General features: G+C 36.7%; 1 pseudogene; it reads left to right on the top strand.

The window, feature by feature from the left end:
* Positions 1-711: 711 nt before the first annotated feature.
* LOC120526638 lies at positions 712-2349 on the top strand (annotated as a pseudogene).
* Positions 2350-12286: the final 9937 nt, after the last annotated feature.

The following is a 12286-nucleotide window of genomic DNA, read 5'->3' as shown; positions in this document are numbered from 1 at the left end:
ATGCAGTGCTGCTGTGTGATTGTAAGTAAAATGTTTTAAATTGTTAGGTCGCTCATCTCCCCTGCTAAACCCAGTTACAGGCCGTATCAGGAAATTGTAACATTGTTAAAAAATCATTTTGCACCCACCTCTTCAGAAACAGTTCAGCGATTTCATTTTAATAGGAGGAACCAAAAAAACAGATGAAAGTATTGCAGCTTACATTGCAGAACTTCGAAGGCTGTCTGAAAACTGCAATTTTGGTAACAGTTTGGATTCCTTGCTTAGAGGCGGACTTATATATGGGTTCAGAGTTGAGGCTCTTCAGAGGCGACTCTTAGCAAAATCAAATTTAACCTTTGCCTTAGCTCAGGAAGAAGCACTTGCATATGAGGCTGCATCAGTACACTCAAAAGAAATACAGGAATCATCTATTAAATTGTGCACATCACACACGCATCAGGTGCAAAATAAAAACCAAAAAGCAAAGTCTTATTTTTTACACTCAGACACTTTGGACCCCGCTCAGGGAAATTGCAATAGTTGTGGGGGGAAATCACAGACGTGACGTTTGTTGTTTCAGAGAAGCTGTGTGTCATAAATGTAAGCACCGTGGGCATCTACAGAGAGTATGTCGCCACGGGGCTTATCCAGTGAAAGGCAAGCCAGCAAGTGCAAGTGCATCTCACAAAGTAGAACAAAGAGGCAGTGCAGCTGCAGAGAGTTTAGAAGATGGACCTGATACAAGTGTCTATTCTGCAGAAATCATCAACAATGTGGGAGCATGTACAACCAGACACAGGACATATATTCTTGTCACATTACAAGGAGTTCTGTGCAGGATGGAAGTGGACTCAAGATGTGAGAATTCAATTAATCTCAGAGGAAATCTACCACACATTATAGCCAATGAATGTTCCTCCTATTGTATCCTGTGATATTTAACTTCTGGATTATAACAAACACAATGTTACCGTGCTGGGTGCCTGCTCAGTCAAGGTACATTATAGGAAGGACAGGGGTTATTTACGCCTTATTATTGTTAAGGGACAAAAGGCCAGTCTACTTGGTGGAGAGTGGTTTAAGCCCTTAGGTATTCAGTTAACAGGAATACGCAGCCTTGCCACAGACCCAATATAGTCAGTATTGAAAGATTTTATTTGTGTATTTGAAGAGGGTTTGGGCAAATTTATGGGTGCAACAGTTGTTTTTCAGTTGGACCCCAATGTAGCACCCATACGTTAAAAAACCAAGACCTGTTGCTTTTGCTCTCCGTCCCAAAATAGAAATAGAGCTCGATCGTCTAGTGAAGCAGGGTGCACTAGTTTCAGTAACTCATCCCATTTGGGCCACTCCTGTTGTTCCTGTATTAAAACCAAATGGTGAGGTTCGAATATGGAATCAGGACCCCAGAATTTGAAATTCCTCCATCATCAGAAGTTCTTATGCTGGAATCTGGCTTAAGGAAAAATTAGGGGAGGACTTCAAGCCATTTGAAATGTGTTAGCATGAGCTGTCTTCATACAGGGATGTCTTCTATGGGGACACAGAGTAATAATTCCACAGAAGGCACAAGCCTTAGTGCTCGCTGCTCTACATGAAGGTTATCCTGGTATGGTAAATATGAAGGCTCTTGCCAGAAGCTATGTGTGGTGGCCTAAAATGGATGAACAAATAGAACGATGGGTAGCTAGCTGTACTTCATGTCAATCTACACGGCATGCTTCAGCCAAAACTGTTAGTCAGCCATGGGAGGTAAACAAGAACCCATGGTCTCGACTGCACATTGATTTTGCTGGACCTTATCCAGGACAAACCTTTCTTCTCGTTGTTAATTCCTTCTCAAAGTGGTTAGAGGTCAGCCCTGTTTTTGCTGCAACAACAGCTGCGGTCATTCAAATACTGAGAAAGTTGTTTGCCACGCATGGACTTCCAGATACAATTGTGTCTGATAATGGTGCACAGTTTATTTCAGATGAGTTGCAGGCATTCTTGGGGCGTAATCTCACAAATCATATCAAGACAGCTCCATTTTGCCAATCGTCAAACGGCCAAGCTGAATGCATGGTGGAAATTATTAAAGTCGCACTTAAAAGAATTGTGGTTGGAGACTGGCATCTTAGACCATCAAAGTTCCTGCTGCAACAGTATGTAACTCCTTGCTCCAGTACGGGATACAGTCCAGCAGAACTATTGATGAACAGATAACTTAAAACATGCTTAGATTGTCTCCACCCAGATCTAGCATCAGATTTGCAAAGAAAGAAGGAATCGCAGTTTTGTAAAGTTAAACACAGTCCAACAAGGCAGGGGATAGAGTATGTGCAAGAAATTGTGCAACAGGGCCTCTGTGGATGCCAGCAATGGTAGTGAGAGCTATGGGGTCAGTATCTTATAATGTTAAAGCAAATGATGGCCAAATAATTATGAGACACACCGACCAACTTAGAGGGCGAGTAACTAACTCAATGCCTCAGGAGATTGAAAGCCACATGGAAAATCATGAGGAACACATTAACACACATCCAGCTACGCTCCCACAATCAGCTGATGTTAATTCCATGACACCTGATCAGATTCAGGAGGAGCCCACTGAAGTTACTCCAAACGAGGGCCTGTCAGATGTTGAACTGGAGCATCCTAAAAGAATAATTTGCCAGCCAGCCTATCTAAAGGATTATGTTATCTTGGGGGGAGGAATGTGATATATTGCCTAGTATTAGTTCATACCAGTAAATGGGCTGTTTGTTTGTTGAATAATTCCAATAGGCTTTGTTTCTCTTGATTTATGTTCTTGCTGATTATTGTATGTTTGGCGCAATTTATAATATACAGAGTTCAGAAAAATAATTTAAGACAATTTAAGACTAGCTGTGTCCACCATTGAACCCTAAATTCATAAGATTGTGTGTCAGAAATCAGCTCAACCATCCCACTGAATAAAGTAAATTCTTGGCTTAAATCATATGATGAATGTAAAGAACCTGAATTATGATGTGTATGTATTGTGTATAGCCTATATTATTATGATGGGTGTATCCTTTATGTATGTTTTGTGTGGTTGGGGGGAAGGGGGGCTTGAGTCCAAAGTTCAAACAATGGGGGTGTGTGTGGGGGGGTGCATTTTCAAAAAGGTTGAAAACCCATGGAATAAGGCAACAGCATAAGCAAGAACATGTTTTGTAAAACATAAGCTACTGTTCTGGGGATAAATAAACATCTTTATGTTGCATTAATTATTCTGGGAATTATGTTGTGGTTATCTTGATAAATGTTTCAGTGTTATAATGTAACAAAGTAATAAGTTCAAGTTTATTGTCATGTGCACAGTAAGGAAACACGTTTCCCTGTACGATGAAATTCTTTCTTTGCTGTCCACACCAAATTACAAAACCAACGTATAAAGATAAACATAAATAATAAGTGGCAGATAGATAATAAGTAACAGAGGCAGCATAAAGTATAAAAACAGAATAGAAGTATAAAGTGTAATTGTGCAGGGAGGTAGGTGTGTGATGGTCAAGTCAAATACAGTTTTGTGAGGTAGAGAGAATGAGGTAAACCATGGTTTTAAACTCCAGTCAGTTATTTAGGAGTCTTATGGCATTGGGAAAGAAAGAGTTCTTTAGCCTGGAAGTCCTGCTTTTCATACTTCTATACATCCTGCCTGAGAGTAGAAGTGTGAACAGTTAGTGTTGGGGGTGGGTGGGGTCCTTGTCCCTGTCCCTGTCCCTGAGGATCGACACAGTTCTCCAGCGGACTCTGCAGTTGTAGATGCTCCACAGAGAGGGCAGTGGGGTCCTGGTGATCTTCTCAGCAGTCTTTACCACTCTCTGCAGGTATTTGTGGTGCATAGCAATAGTAATAGTAATAACAGTAGTAATAAAAGTTTGTTACAGTACTTAAGTATTTTTTGGGAGTATCTGTACTTTAATTTTTATATTTCTGACAACTTTCACTTTTACTTCACTACATTCCCTAAGCAAAAAGTATACTTTTACTCCGATACATCTCCCTTAACCATCTTCGCTACAAAAAAAAAAAAAGATATACTGTATATATGATTGGAAAACAGACTACAAGCAAGCAGCCAATCAGAGATCCTTGTCTGCAAGCACATTGGTTAATCATAATAATGCACAGATTGAGAGCATTTAGGTAAGTTAATTAAATTTAGGTATCATAATTAACATTATGCCTGTCGAGATATCTAGCTAATGTTTCCAATCAGAGCTGAAGCGTGGCAAAACGACGCCTGGTGCAGAAAGAGAAAATAAGCGCCCTTCTTCAATCAAAATAGATAAAACAAATTTATTGTATTCACAAAGAAAACAAAAAAGTATAATTTTTGAATTTTATTTACTTACATAAACAAATTACAATACTTTGATAAAATTAACACTATATATAAAAAAATAAGATTCCGGACTGAACGAAATTGAGCTGTGTGTAACGGTCGAACACTTTGTGCCCTCTATAATAATCTACGCAAAATTAACTTAAATAATGGCAGAAACACACTGACAGAGTAAAGGTACGAATAGACAGAGGATTACTATGAGAGAATAATGACTGGTTGTACATCGTGGTTCCGACAATAAAGGCACGCACCGCTCAGTTTTGCATTTAAATATTAGTGGTGTGGCGGTTTACAAGCAGTGCATTATTCTCATTGTTATTTTACTTAGAACTGCACTTTTATTTCCAACAATTCAGCTGTGATTGTAAAAGACAATTAAACACATTTCAATGTGCAAGTTGTTTACCTGATCATAAAAAGTAAAGGGAAATATCTATAAAAGTTGTACTTATTTTAAGTATTATTAATGATTATTATTTCTTCTTCTTTTTAACCCAAAACAACCATGTCGTCGATCAGTTCCTTTTGTAGATCGGCACCTGGTGCAGGTGCACAGTTCACACTTCGCACCACCTATGCTACAGCTCTGTTGCTGATAACATTTGAATCACAAGTATAACCTTTACCGCTGAATTCCGTGGAATTAATTCAACACAAAAATCTGGACAAAACTGTCGATTATTGTGAAACACTCTTATAAGTTATTACCTGCCGTTCAGATCTTTCCTCAAGTAACTATTATTTATACCGGGGGATGGAATACTCGTAGTTGTGGCAAGTTAAAGAACAGCATTCAAAATTCACTTAATAAATTTAAAAAATGTAAATGTTTTTACAGTCAGTGGCACAAATTAGGGCTAGCTGATGCACATACAGTAATTAACTTATTACAGTTCCAGATGGGGCAAAGTAATCTGTAACTGCGTGCTATTGAGTACTTTTTTTAATTCTGTAACTGTATCCTGAGGGATAGATTAAGGCAGGGAGGCAAGAAAGGTGTGATGGATTAATGAATGAAAGGAAGGAAATTATGAAGAACTACTTTTCTTGCAATTGTAAAACAGGCTCCATTTTGAGGTGAATGCTTAAAAGAATAAACTAAATTCCACAAAATGTGCCTACCTTTTTATTAACAACATTTACTTTTTTTTCAATACTTAAGTATATTTAATATCAGAAAAATACTTTTGATTCTAAAGTACAGAAATCATGAGCTACTTTAAGACTTTTACTCAGATAGTATAGTAATAGGAAGTCATTTTTTGGTAAGATACTTGTACTTTTACTTAAGTGTGGATTTCAGGTACTTTATACAACACTGAAATGTTTTATACTGTAGGCAGATCATCTTTATTTGTGCCTGTGTTTTCCTGTGTCATTCACAGAAATAACTTCCAAAAATTGTTTGTAGTTTGGCTGTTAATTGCTTAATGTCTTCTCATAAATTATTAAAAAAAATAAATAAAATTTGAGCCTCTGAGTTTCCTTCAGTATCTATGGCTAATTATTTGAGAATAAGTTACCTGCCACCTTGCTTTTCAGAGAATCCTGGTGTAATGGCTGTATCATCCAGCCATCAGTCATTTTACTGAACAATAAGGAAATGCTCAGCAGTGGACTCAACAAAAACAACATTTATTTATATAGCACATTTTCATACAAACAGTAGCTCAAAGTGCTTTACGTAATAAAGAATAGAAGAATAAAAGACACAATAAGAAAACAAAATACATCAACATTAATTAACATCAAATAAGAGTAAGGTCCAATGGCCAGGGGGGACAGAAAAAACGAAAAAAAACTCCAGACGGCTGGAGAAAAAAATAAAATCTGTAGGGATTCCAGTCCATGAGACCGCCCAGTCCCCTCTGGGCATTCTACCTAACATAAATGAAACAGTCCTCTTTGGATTTAGGGTTCTCACGGAAGGACTTGATGATGACGGTCATGTAGACTTCTGCCATTTAGTCCATCCATCATTGTTGGAGCATCATGAAGCTTTGAGTAGGTGGAGGTGGCGCAGGCCACCACCACAAAGAAACCGGAAAAAGAAACAGAAGAGAGAGTAGGGGTCAGTACAGATTTTAGAGCCACCATGAGTAATTATTATGAGGAAATTGAACATATAGAGTATCAGGATTAAGTTAAATTAAGTTAAATTGAAGTTATAAAAAGGCCATGTTAAAGTAATGTGTTTTCAGCAGTGTTTTAAAGTGCTCTACTGTATCAGCCTGACGAATTCCTATTGGCAGGCTATTCCAGATTTTAGGTGCATAACAGCAGAAGGCCGCCTCACCACTTCTTTTAAGTTTTGTTCTTGGAATTCTAAGGAGACACTCATTTGAGGATCTGAGGTTACGATTTGGAATATAAGGTGTCAGACACTCCAATATATAAGATGGGGCGAGATTATTTAAGGCTTTATAAACCATAAGCAGAATTTTAAAGTCAATCCTGAATGACACAGGCAACCAGTGTAGTGACATCAAAACTGGAGTAATGTGTTCAGATTTTCTTTTCCTAGTTAGGATTCTAGCAGCTGCATTCTGCACTCGTTGCAAACGATTTATGTCTTTCTTGGGTAGTCCTGAGAGGAGTGCGTTACAGTAATCTAGTTGACTGAAAACAGATGCGTGAACTAATTTCTCAGCATCTTTCAGTGATATAAGAGGTCTAACTTTACTTATGTTTCTTAAGTGAAAAAATGCTGTCCTAGTGATCTGATTAATATGCGATTTAAAATTCAGATTACAGTCAACAATTACCCCTAAACTTTTTACCTCCGTCTTGACTTTTAATCCTAATGTATCCAGTTTATTTCTAATAGCCTCATTGTACCCATTATTGCTAATCAATAAGATTTCAGTTTTCTCTTTATTTAACTTGAGAAAGTTACTATTCATCCATTCTGAGATACCTGAGTGTTAAAGTCGTATCAGTCAGTCCTCACTGAAATGATAACCACAGTCAGTGAAACTCAGTTCAGACAGAAGAACTACCAGAGATGCAAACAAGCATCTTACTGGTAATATTATTACCAGCATTACTGGCATTATTTAAAAACATTTAATGATTGCTTGTAATTAATTAATTGCCATTTCTTACCTTTATTCTGCGGCCAGTAAGCCATAACAGGTGATTTTTGGAGAAGAGTCTATAGTTGCTCCTCTGGAGCGCCATGATTCATTAACTTCACTGAACAACCAATTGGATTGCTAATTTATGTTACTTGGTTTACTCAACGGTTGTCATTATTTGAGTCAGGTAACCCTCCCATTGTTATTGTTTAAGATTTTAACAGACAATAGTCACTTTTGTTTCATTTCTTCCATCTGGAGTGATGCCCTGCTTTTGGATTCCAGGTGTGGTGAGATCTCATCATACTCAGGATATATTTTAGGCTTGCACCCCTTTTTCCAATTGTGTAGATTTTGGACATTAACAGTATATTTTCAAACCGAAAGCCTGAGCAGATCAGGAACAAAAAACAAATGGTTCTCCGCATGTGTTATGAAATATTCTGTAAAACTTATTTCAAAGATTGAAATTACTTTTGGAAATCTGCAAAGTATGAGTTTTACAAGACTGTTCCTGTCTAATCATTAACCTATGATAAAATGCATGATTTGATGCCTACCGCCAGCCATCATGGTTGTGCAAGTCAACGTCTCTTACTGTATGTGGTATGCTAAACTTTGTAGTGTCTTACTTTACTGTTTACACACTCTTTGTACATATTGGATTCAAAGAGCCAAATGAAGCATATGCATAAACAATTGCCATCCAGAAAACGGTTCGAAAAAGTATCCATGTACTTAACTGCTTAGTGCAACTTTATGGGTGTACTAATAAAGAACAAAGTTCAGTTTAGTGATCAGCCATTTAAACCTACACATCATGTAAAAGGAAACATAAATACCTGGATAAAATCAGTTAAAGACATGGGAACACGTAAACTCCACACAGAAAGTTACTAAGTTGGTCATTTTAGTGGATCTTTAAGACAGTAACATTGCAGTACATTACGTAAAATAATATTGAAAGAAGAAATATGTTCACTTGATATCTATACTAATAAAAGGCAAAGCCCTCACTCACTCACTGACTCACTCACTGACTCACTCACTGACTCATCACTAATTCTCCAACTTCCCGTGTAGGTAGAAGGCTGAAATTTGGCAGGTTTATTCCTTACAGCTTACTTACAAAAGTTGGGCAGGTTTCATTTCGAAATTCTACGCATAAGGGTCATAACTGGAAGCTATTTTTCCCCATATAATGTAATGGAGTCTTGAGTTGGAGATGGCCGCGGGGGGCGGAGTTTCGTGTGACATCATCACGCCTCCTACGTAAGTACGTAGAGCACAAGGAAGAACTCCAAACAGCGATCAGCACAAAACGCCATTTCACAATTGAGAAGGCAGAAAAACATTATGAAGCAAATGATGCATACAAGCATATTCATAAGTACAGCTACTGCGGAAACAAAGCACGGCGTGAACCGTAAGTTTATATTAAATTAAGTTCATAGGCTACCACTAGCGTTTGTAATTTAGTGCCTGCCCATATAAGGCCGTCCATCAGCGGCAATCCAATACAAACACTGCCGGTAAATATTCACGGGTGAAGGACTGTGCTTATGCAGAGGAAGATGAGATGGTCAGGGTGGTGTTTGGCACAAACTCATTGAAACTGCGAGAGAAAGTTTTAAGTGCCGGGTCTTAGCTGACATTACACGAGATGGCACCAGTACAGCTGGGAACCTTCGATGCAAGAACACCAAGCTGCTCACGTGAACTGGACGCAGTGCACAGACAAAAGCAACAGTTCCAAAGAGTGCTGAACAAAACCGAATTACACAATTGAGAAGGCAGCAAAAAAATATGAAGCGTCTTATACATAGAATCATATTCATAAGTGCAGCTACTGCGGAAACAAAGCACACGGTGGAAAAAGTGAATGTCCTGCTAAAGGAAGACAGTGTAAAAAAACGTGCATGCAGTTTGTCACATCACAGATAAAAGGAAGACGAGCTGTTTATTGATGCAGTAAGGAACTAATCGATGAATGAAACCTCTTATCTTTACAACGATTGACAAACACGGAATGTAACTTGAACACATCCTACAAATACGAGCCTGATTGAAAGAAATAATGATAATCAAATCCTTGATGACAGCAACATTCAATAACACTCACAAAACAATTACTGTATATTGACAATCATGTTACGTTATTTTTAAAATGTTCCCTTTTCTTTTTCATAACTTCTACTTCTCCACTGCGATACACGGGTATATATATATAAATGTATATATATACCCGATCTACAATACATACTTTAGCATAGACAAGCCACACGCTGTGGCTAATTGTAGAGTCTTAAGCCTCTAACGCCGACATTCGAGGTTCGATTCCGAGAGGGATGTACTGACTATGTACGCTACCGATTCATTTTACCTTAGCATCTCCTTGGTTTGGGACGTATGAAAAATATTAGGTTAACGCAGAATCATGTTACGTTATTTTTAAAATTTTCCCTTTCTTAGCACAAGCACAGCTGAGAAGCTTCGATGCATGTACTCCATAACGTTAAAAATAACGCATTTAATCACACTTTCAATTCCAAGCAAGCGGGAACTTTTGTCAATGCATGATTTCCTGGTACATCCATTACACTGATGCACACATCACAGCTACAAAAATGTTAGAGTCGGAATAAAGCGCTCCTACGACTGATCATTTCGACTTCCAGCGAAGCCTTGATAAAAGCATGGTTTTGTGCACACTGAAAAGCAAGCAAAATTAGATGCATTACAGAAAGCGGACTTTGTGGCTCTTACTGGGGATCATTGGACTTCCGTGACCGTTAGTAATTCTAAATACATCTAATTACAAAATGTTCAATGATCACACTGTTTTAGCCTAATGTACAAAATAATTTTGGCTAATGTTACTCAGAGTTTAAAGAGTAAGCTGGTCAAATTACCTTTTATGTTTCTGACTTATTTTTTAAGAAGAAAAACTGCACTTTATGGTGAAATTTTGGTTATTATTATTTAAAGACAATACTATTCTGAAAATGCACTTAAAGTACTTAAACTACCACTTTATTTTTAAGTCTGCCCAATTTTAACCAGGGATGATATTTTTGTTTCTGTTTTGAATTCAAATGCAGTTTAAAGGCTTTTTTTTTTTCAGAAATTAAAACAGCTTCAGTTTACAATATTCATGTCCATGTCTATTATTTGATTCTGTCGCCCACTAAAACCGTTTTAAAAAAAAAAAAAAACCATTTGCGATTTGGGGCAAATTTACGTGCGATTACATACGATTAATCAAGATTAATTCTTACACAGCCTCTAATTAATTGGATTAATTTTTTAATCGAGTCCCACCTAATATATATATATATGTAGATATATATATGTAGATTTGTATATATATGTGTATATACAGTATATATGTAGATATGTATATGTATATATATGTATGTGTGTATATGTGTATATATATATATAACTGTATATATATATGTGTATAGATGTGTGTATATATATATATATATATATTTATATATATGTTTATATGTATATATATATACCAGCAACACTCATATCAATGACAAAACAATTACATTAACAATCATCTTACGTTATTTTTAAAATGTTTGCTTTTCTTTTTCATAACTTCTTTAACACACTACTTCTCCGCTGCGAAGCACGGGTATTCTGCTAGTTTACTATAAATGTTGGAATGAGGTCAGAACACTACTGAAAAAGATGAAAAATCAATCACGTTCTCACCTCTGACATTTTGAGCCTATCTGAGTTATCAGATACTTACTGATAATACTGAGCTTTACCATTCTGATTCAGGTTCTTAAGGCAGTAAGTACCAATGGGCACTGTTGACTGTATCAGTACCAGTATCAGTACCCTCATTATTGTATGAAACAAGCTGATGTACTGAAATACGAAAGTCCTTGGTGATTTTAGAGGTCAAATACTTCCTTTGTCTTGATTTTTAGATGCGGAAATAAGTGTGAAGTTGAATGTAGACTGGTGGGCTTCACACTCTTTTCTGGAGTAAAATTATGGCTGCTGGTTTTTATTCAATCTATTCTGTCAATTGGTAGAAAATTACTATTTTTATTCAACTTATATTAACTTCTCTTATTTTACTGGCGATCAACAGAATATGCTTTAGTTTACTATAAAGTTTAAAATGCTGAGTAGTGTCCTCACTTGAATAAGAAAATATGAAGAAAAAATGGAAAAGTAAGTGCACTGCTTTTTTAAATTAAACAAAAAGACCCTCTTTATATTATTGCTTTATTTTAACAATTCTCTTTCTTGTTAGCAATTTGCTCCATGTAATTGTTTTTCAATGCATTTTAAACCATTGTAAACTAAGTATTGATGCAGATCATAATAAGATAATTTTCTCAGTTACTGTAGATGAATTCCTCATCAATGCTTATACACCAAAAAATTTAGAATGTCACACTTTATTCTATTTGTCTGCTATCTTCCAACCACCAAAAAAAACCTCCACTTTAAAAACCTGTTCTGATATTCTAATTCTATGGCCTCAAAAGGTAAAACATCTCTGGACATCTGCCACATTAATTCTTTATTTACATTAAAAAAAAAACAACACAGATGCAGAGAAACTTATACATACAAAATACCATATTTACAGCATACGTTTAATTTCCATATGTGGGCACAAAATACAGAGGAGATACAGGAATTAGTGTGAACATCACGTATTTAAATTTTTGTTTGAACTTTGTATCTTCTTATGCCACAGCGAATCATCTTCCTCCATATCTTTCTGTCTTCTGCATCTTGTTCTGTTACACCCATCACCTGCATGTCCTCTCTCACCACATCCATAAACCTTCTTTTAGGCCTTCCTCTTTTCCTCTTCCCTCCGTCACTC

Source organism: Polypterus senegalus, chromosome 3, assembly GCF_016835505.1.
Source record: "Polypterus senegalus isolate Bchr_013 chromosome 3, ASM1683550v1, whole genome shotgun sequence".
Classification (NCBI taxonomy): domain Eukaryota; kingdom Metazoa; phylum Chordata; class Cladistia; order Polypteriformes; family Polypteridae; genus Polypterus; species Polypterus senegalus.
This window is presented reverse-complemented; position numbering and strand designations above follow the sequence as displayed.